This window comes from Streptopelia decaocto, assembly GCF_964273445.1.
Source record: "Streptopelia decaocto genome assembly, chromosome: 11".
Taxonomy (NCBI): Eukaryota; Metazoa; Chordata; class Aves; order Columbiformes; family Columbidae; genus Streptopelia; species Streptopelia decaocto.
The window spans coordinates 20,898,797-20,907,035 of NC_138666.1; positions in this window are offsets into that span (position 1 = coordinate 20,898,797).

Here is an 8,239-nt window from a genome sequence, read left to right on the forward strand (position 1 = left end):
TTAACGTGCCGGCGCCCTCGGTTAACGTGCCGGCCCCGCTCCAGCCGTGCGCCTTCCCCTGCTCTCCAACACGTCCATGGCGCAGCCAACCACGGTCGGTTTGACTCCTCAGTGCCGCCCCGTGAGCTGAAGTCAGTGACGGGCAAGGTCCGCGTCGGTTCACACAGGTGTGCTGATCACCAACCGCTCTTCTCGTCCCTGTGCACGATGGGATGGGGGAAACGAGTTGTACAAACTGAACTTGGGATGTTTTGGGCTGTGTTTGTAAGTTTACAAAACCTAATACATGGGACTTTTGAGTAGCATGCTTTTGTTTGCTCAAGTTACCTGTGCAGAATGAGTGCAAGAGCAGTGACAGCGTTTTGGTAAGAGCAGAGCCCCCCAGTGCAGGTCCAACAACAGGCCAGGCCCGAAAACACCCTGACCTTTCCTGCTTGTTTTGAGAACTCTGTGGTCTTACCTAAAATAAGCACGAAAGAGAACAGCAGCGAACCAGCAGCCCGGGCCCCGCGCGCTGCCCCGCGCCAGCCTTCGCACAACGCACGTGCCGCCGCTGCCCCTCGGCGCGCGGCGGGCGGCTCGCGCTGCCCCCTCGGGCCGGGCGGCTCGCGCTGCCCCCTCGGGCCGGGCGGCTCGCGCTGCCCCCTCGGGCCGGGCGGCTCGCGCTGCCCCCTCGGGCCGGGCGGCTCGCGCTGCCCCCTCGGGCCGGGCGGCTCGCGCTGCCCCCTCGGGCCGGGCGGCCCGCGCTCACCGGCCCTTCCCGGCTGAAGAGCGAAGGGGCGCTGCACCTGCCGCCTGCTGTCCGACGCTTTCCCGCGGTGAAACGGGCCGGGCCCGCGCCGGAGCGCTGTGCCGAGAGCTCGGCCGCGGGGCTGGGAGGGGCTCGCAGCCCGGGGGAGGCTCCGCGGGCCGCTGTGGCCCCGGCGGGCCGCGTCCCCCGTGTCAGAGGGCACGCCGCCTCCCTCCGCCGCGTCCCCCGTGTCCGAGGGCACGCCGCCTCCTGCACCGCGTCCCGGGATGCGGCACCTGGTTGCAAGCCCTTCTTTCCTCAGCCATTTGCCCAACCAGACCGCGCTCGCAGGCGGGGGTTGCGGTTTTGCAGCAGCCCCAGGTGCCGGGGCTCAGCCCGGAGGGCGCCGGCAGGGCGGCCGTGGCGGCAGGAGCACCGGAGCGCTGGCGGCAGGAGCACCGGAGCGCTGCGGACCGCTGGGCAGCAGGTACTCCTGGGAGTCCAGGTGTGCTCGTGTCTGCCCCTGAGCTGCGCTCCTGGGAGTCCAGGTGTGCTCGTGTCTGCCCCTGAGCTGCCTGGTGCGAGCAGCGGGCGCCAGACGCGGTGCCGCTCTGGAGCCGCTGCCCCGCAGTTGGGTGGCAGAGCCGCTCTCTCTCCTGAGCTGGCTCCAGCTCCAGGAGCGCCGCACGCGCAGCACACGGACGCTGCAGCAGCGGCCGCGCCGCTGGACGGGCTGGCGCTGCGGGTGAGGCCTGAGTGTTCTTTATTCTCTTTGATGTGTGCATTTATTTCTTGCAGTTGAATCTTTCAGACCACGCCGTGTTGTGAAAGACTTACCAAAGAGATTGCTGTCTTTATGTGCATGTGGTTTAATGGAATAAGAAAAATAAATGCAGAAAGTGTTAAGCTCTAAGTGTTTCACCAAAGAAGAACTGAAGTTTGGGAAAGAACTCTGATTTTATTGTTACTGTTGTTAAAGAGTCCTCACACTTTGTTGTCAGCCACAAAACTTGTTTTTCAAAGCAAAAAGGAACTCACTCTGTGCTCACAATCAGCAAGATACCTCACCTGAGCTTGTATTGCAATATTCTATAATTGAAGAACAGAATTAGCATTGCTTGCGTTTTGTCTCTTAGTTTTGTGCTTCTGATGGCGCTGGTTTGCACGTTACCTGTACTTACATACTTCTGCTCCCATTCTCTTGATACTGATGTTTTTACCTATAAACTATTTATATGTTGGTCCGTCCCATGTTGTGTTCCTCCCCAGTTTAGAGAGAAGATAGCTTGTTGTTATTACTTTTGTTTGAGTCTGAAATGGCCATTCTCTATTTCAGTAGTTTCAGCTGTGCCTCTAGATCAGCTGTTTCACGTTGGAATTTCTTCTACTGCAGAGCAGACTTGCACTAGACAGATTGAAAGTTTTGCTTGTTTCTGTGAACTAAGATATTGTGAACAAACTTTTATTAGTGAAACTCAGTTCCTGATTTTTAAAAAAGAAATAAAGCCTTTCAACATCTTCCTTTTTAACATGGGATTTGTTTCATTTCGGTCAGTTAAAATGAATCACAAGGTTGCTGTTTAACCAGTTGCGTTCTGGTTTGTATAATTCTGTATTTGACAAAGTCTGTGGCAATGGGTTTGAGCCTTCCACTTCGGGTGTTCTCCGAACGCTGTGTCTGAAGGCAGCTGGAAATGCACCGAAGCAGCAAACGCTCCTGATATGGGCCAAGATTTGCCTGTAGTCAATTTGAAATTTTGCCTTTTTGGACCTACTTGTTATCTGGATTTTTAAAAGCAAGATAAACCAGAGGCCTGATTTTTTTTTTTTTTTCTTTTTATATAAATGGGTGAGGGCCACTACATTATTTAGCTGGATATGCACTTGGAAGTGTAAATATTGAAATGAAGGTGATGGCATGTTGATCTAGACTTGCCAATTGCTGTTTCTTATGTTAGTGTGTTATTTCTTTTTCATTTTACTTTATATACCTGATGATTTTTTGAAAAAATCTAGCAATTTGATGTTGCTTTCCGTGTATCTGCTGGTGATAAAAAGTCAAGTTTAAACAAAATGCCTTCCCTTCTGTAAATATTACCAAAGTGCTGTTATGATTTTGTCTATTTAATGTTAACTGTGTCTTTGAGACGATCTATTTGGAATCATAGAATCATAGGATTTTGCTGTGGTGTGGGGTTTTATTTTGGTTGGTTTTGCTGTTTTTTCCACTCATTCCGTGGCGGGAGCAGGAGTTTTTAGATGTCTTGCGCAGCAGTGGATTTTTCGTTTGGTATTGTAACCTTGTTAAACTGTTGGTTTGGTGTTCAGTGCCTACACTGATCTTTGGTACCAGTAGATGTCCCTTTGCGATCAGGATTTGCAAGTAGTGTACTTGAGATGCAAATGCTTGAGGGCCTGTGGGTTTAGTTGTTAGCGACTGCAGTGGAAGCTTCTGCACACAAATGTCAGTAAATAATCTGGTGTCCATTAGCCGTAAGCTCAGAGGCATTATGTTTCCCATGAAACAACTGTGGGCTTTTGTTTCTTTTTTCTTGTTTTACTGTTCTAAAAGTTTTCCATGTAGAACGGTGTGTTCATTGATATTTGATAGTGTTACTTTGAAATATACACATTTATTTTAAATGGGGAAAATTACAACAGTATCTGGCTCTAGTTAGGAAAATAAACTTTAAAAAATCTCTCTTCAAAAAGAAATAATGAAAATAATAGAAATGCAGTGATACAGGTTGGACAAAAGGAGCGCTTTAAGTGTGACCCAAATGTGAACATACTGTGCTAGACCATGAGAAACTAAGGGACCAAGAAATGAGAGCAAGATGACTCTTAAGCCTTCTGGCTTTAAGAAAGAAAAGAACAAATGAATAGCATAAAGTTAAGGGTTTATGACCAATTAAATTAGGTGGCAAAAGCCATGACTGCAGCCAAAGTTGGACAAGCATTTGGTTGCGACGTCTGTGTGCTCCCAGCTGGCGGATCTGAGCGTGGTGTTGGTGCTCGGCTGACCGCGTTACTTGCCCCTGGCCTGTGCTTGGCTCTCCATCTCCTTGTGCGGTGTAACGGCCTCGGTACCGGCAGGATGGCGGATCTGAGCGTGGTGTTGGTGCTTGGCTGACCGCGTTACTTGCCCCTGGCCTGTGCTTGGTTCTCGGTCTCCTCGTGCGGTGTGATAGCCTCGGTACCGGCAGGTTTGTGTCGGAGAGGTGCTGACGTTCTGAAGCCGCTTGCTCCGCTGCTCGTTGCTGGGGGCTGGGGGCTGCTGTTGGCAGAGAGCACGTCTGCTGCTCTTGTTGTTCTGAACGCTGTTTCCAGCCTCCTCCAGAGCCGCAGCTGCCGGGTGTCCTGGCACAGCGGCACGTGGGCAGGGACACCGGGCCGTGGCTGCTCCTGGTGCTGCCGTTGCAGAGCAGGCCGTGCCTTTGGCTCAAAGGGAGCTGGAGCTCAGTCGGAGAGCCACCACACTTGACATTTGCTTTGCTTCTCCACCTTAAGGCCTGTGTCTGATGTTCGGAATCGCCCTGTGTGTGTTAATTTCCCCTTGTAAAGAAAAAGCCAGATCAGTGCTGTAGGCTTGTTTTCATTTTCATCTCTCAGGTCACATCCTTTGGTTGTGTTGAGCACTATGAGCTGACAGTATTCAGAAATTCTTCGTAGAGGATCTCGTGCATATCGATCATTCAGACTATAGTGTGTTCATAGTATACATTCTATATATAGATCTCTATACTACAGAAAGAGGTAACATAAAAATGGGAAGGGTTTTTTAAGTGTTCAGTATTACATCTTGTGTTGTTCTGCACTTGGCACATTTTGGGACTACCTCATTTGTTCAAGAGAGAATTCTGTGAAATTCGGAATGACGAAGGTGGGGAAGAGGAGTTATATATCAATAGTTCCAGTATTTAAAACAATTAAACAAACAAAAACTCCCATAACCCTTCAAACACAGGAGCTGTCTTTGTAGGCTTTTGTTGCTTTGAAGCGTTCCCTGTATTGAGTGTCGTGATGTTTCCCACACAGTTCAAGAATAAGTGAGGTATTTTTAACTCATTTAAAATGTGAATGTAGCAATAGAACTCTAAGGAAAAAATCATCAACTCTTGAAGTGAGAAGTTTCTAAAAGAAACTTGTGTTTCATTAAACAAAATACAATAGGCTCACTTGCAGGTTGTGTTTTTAGGTGAAAGCATATACAACCCTATTTTTTGACAGCAGAAATTCTAGTTTTAAAATGTTGGGTTTTTTTCCTTTCTTTCTTTCCCTTCTTCCTGTAAGTGCAGTGAGTATTTATTTTACTCAGACTTCTGCGCTAGGAATGTTGAGGTAGCAGAAAGTACAAAGGAATGGTTAGAAACAAGGGCGAGTTTGGAGCAAAGTTAGCAAGACTGAGCCAATACCAATAGAATAAAACCCCAGACTCAGGAGAAGGCACCCGCCTTGTGTGGAGGGCCTGCAATACAGAATGCCCTCTACTGCTCGTAGATCTTCCAGGACATTCTTCCCATGTTGAGCAATAAGGAAAAATGTGAACAACATGTTGTGTTGCTTTTGTTTTGGGAGAACAGCTTTTATAATAGACCTGATGAATGCGCAGTTGTCTGGTTTGTATCCATTTATTGTATGGGTCCCTACCTTCTGCCGTAGCTGTTAGAGCATTGTAACTTTTGAAAGTTGTTTTGTTGTTGTTGTTTGTTTGAATCATCACCTGTTATTAGCACTTAATTTTCTGCTTGCTCTGGGTGGGGAAAAGCTAATGTGCTACTGCCATGTGTCACTTGTTTGTGTATATTCCCTTTTAAAGTAAATTAGGATACTTGAAATTCATGCAAAGGATGCTTTTAAAATACGTATTTATATGCAAAAGGCTTCAAAGTCTTTACTCTGGGTGCTTTTAGAAGCATAATATTAAAAAGTATGCAAGAGTGAAACAAAGGAACCATTGTTACATTTCTTCTTACCACTATTCACAAGAACAGGACTAGAGGTGTAAGGAAAGCACATCAGAACAGCTGAGGAGATGAAGAGTGAAATGTATGACGGTATTTTGTGAGGGGATAAACTCACAGGAATTTTTTCCAGAAGCTCAGAAAAGCTGTTGGTGGGTGTGTTGGGAGAATCTCTGACGCGTGCGATGGAGCAGCAGTAGAACTCGGCTTTCTTTGCTGCGCTGAGCGCTGCTGCTTGTGGGCTTGGCAGGAAGAGGGAGATCTTTCCCCGATATTTTCTGTACTGTTTTGCTGTTAGGGGTCTGACTTCCTAGTACCACAAACTACACGGAATATAACTTGTAATAATAATTAATTAATTAATTTAAAAGGTGCTTGAAAGGTCAGGACTACCTTTTTTGAAAAGCAATGCAAAAACGTAAAAGTACAAATAAGTTTGCTGATTTTTAACTGACACTGAGGTAAGCTGTGCCTGGTGAAGAGAAGTTATAAGATCGCTTACAATGTTGTATGTTTGTGTGTGGTATTTACCTCTTAACTCTTAAAATGACTAATTGGGTGTCAAGTGCGTCGTATTCCTGATGGGATCTGGAGCACGGGTTAGATGATACTCTGCAGGCCATACGTAGATACATCCTAAACAAGCAGTAAAAGGTTGGAATGATACCTGTTAGTGTTGCTGTGAAAAATAGACCATTTCTCTTGCTCGTGAGGAGGAAAAGGCTTATGAGGATGGCAGCTTCCATGTTTTCAATGGAATGTGACTTCTGCTTATCTCTGTATTTAATCTTTTTGCTCAGCTAAAAGATATTGGCATCTGAGAGATAACAGCACGTCAGTGTTTTTATTAGAATAACCTGATCTTACTTTGTAAGAAGCGAGCCACAGAAAACAGAGAGTTCTGAATTTTCAGGTTGCGGGGACAGTTGGTTTGGAAAAGAAAGTAAATGATAATGGCATGGCTTGAACAGGGCTGGTGGCGCCACGGGGAGCCGGCAGCGGGGCCGCGAGCGCGGCGAGGCAGAGCTGAGGGACGGTGTTTGCTGTCATCCAGCTGTTCTTTTTAAAACATGGCCACTCTGAGGAAACAGTGCTGTGGTGACAGAGCTCAGTAACTCACAGCTGAAGTGAGCCTGAACACCTTCCAAATACAGGGCAAGTTCAGTTTTGGGTACTGTGGCTTTTAGCGGGTTTGTAATTACTATAGTATTTTGGCTGGTGGCATAGAGATTAACATCGTGCTTCTAAGGATTTAGAAGGTGGTATGATTTTCTGACTTGTTTTGAACAGGAAAAGCAGGTTGGAAATACGCTGAGGAGGCAGTTGCGGTATTTGCCAATGCTAGGGGTGGGGTGGGATGCGCTGGAGACAAAGGACATTACTGCTGGCAGACAGTTCTTGAGGTAATTCTGGATAAGCCAGAAATGAAGCAGTGAAGGTGAGGAGAAAAAGCAGTCAAAGCGCCTTGCAGGTTTAACTCAACCAGCTTTGAGCCGTGTAGCTCTGGAAGTGCCAGCAGCAGAGCCGCAGCAGCACCGCGTGTAGTCACGGCACAGAGCTGGCCAGCGGGGACGCGGCAGGGCCAGAGGCCGCTCTGCTCGTGGTGCTGGCCTCGGGAGCTGCGGGCACAGCTGGTTATAGAATGATGGGCTCTAGATTTGTTGAGACAACTGAGACAAACCAAAGTGGGGGAAAGGCTGCTGGATACAAATGCAGTTTGCTTGTTGCACATCTGTCATTCAGCATAAGTGAAGTTTTAGCCTCTAGATGTAGAGTAGGAAATTGGATTTGAAATCCAAGGAACAGCTTTTCTTATGCCAGCACCTCAGTTTTTATCCATGTAAATGGGAACATGTAATATTTGTATTGATTTCATTGTAAAAAGCACATAACTTTGTGTAAGGTATAATTATGGAGCTGATAATGAAGCAGACACCCCTGGATCATGGAATCCTTGAATTTGTAATTCTGGCATTTGAGTCAGAAATTAATCAGAAAAGCTATTACTGAATTAATGAGAATGAGTAACTTTTGAATTCTATTTAGTAAGCACAGCACACCTCTTCAGAAATCTCTTCAGAAATTGTTCTCATTCCTATGTATTGTTACTGACTTCAGAAATACTCAGTTTCATATTAGCTATAGATGTAAAATCTGTGAAGCATACTGGAAAAAGGTGATTGTTGTTTAACAGATTATGCCACTAAAAACTGAACTCCACAAACTCTTGGTGTAAGAGGACTCGCATTTTTTCCCAAATGCTCAAAACCACTGCCTTCCCTGCCCCCGCTTGAATGTTTTTCTCTATTGTTCAGTGTACCCAGGAAAAATGAGACTCTGTGGTTTATCATTCATTTTTATTTTTTTACCCACATAAACCATAGGGTGTTTTTTGAATTATCTTATTAAAACCACTCCACCCTTAGTCCCCCAAATCACCAGTGGAACACTGGTACCTAAGAGATTAGTTTTTCGGTGCCTTTCTGCCGCAGGAGCACGCGGTGCTGTGCAGATCCGCGCTGTTCAGCAGCGCTGCCGGCGGGGA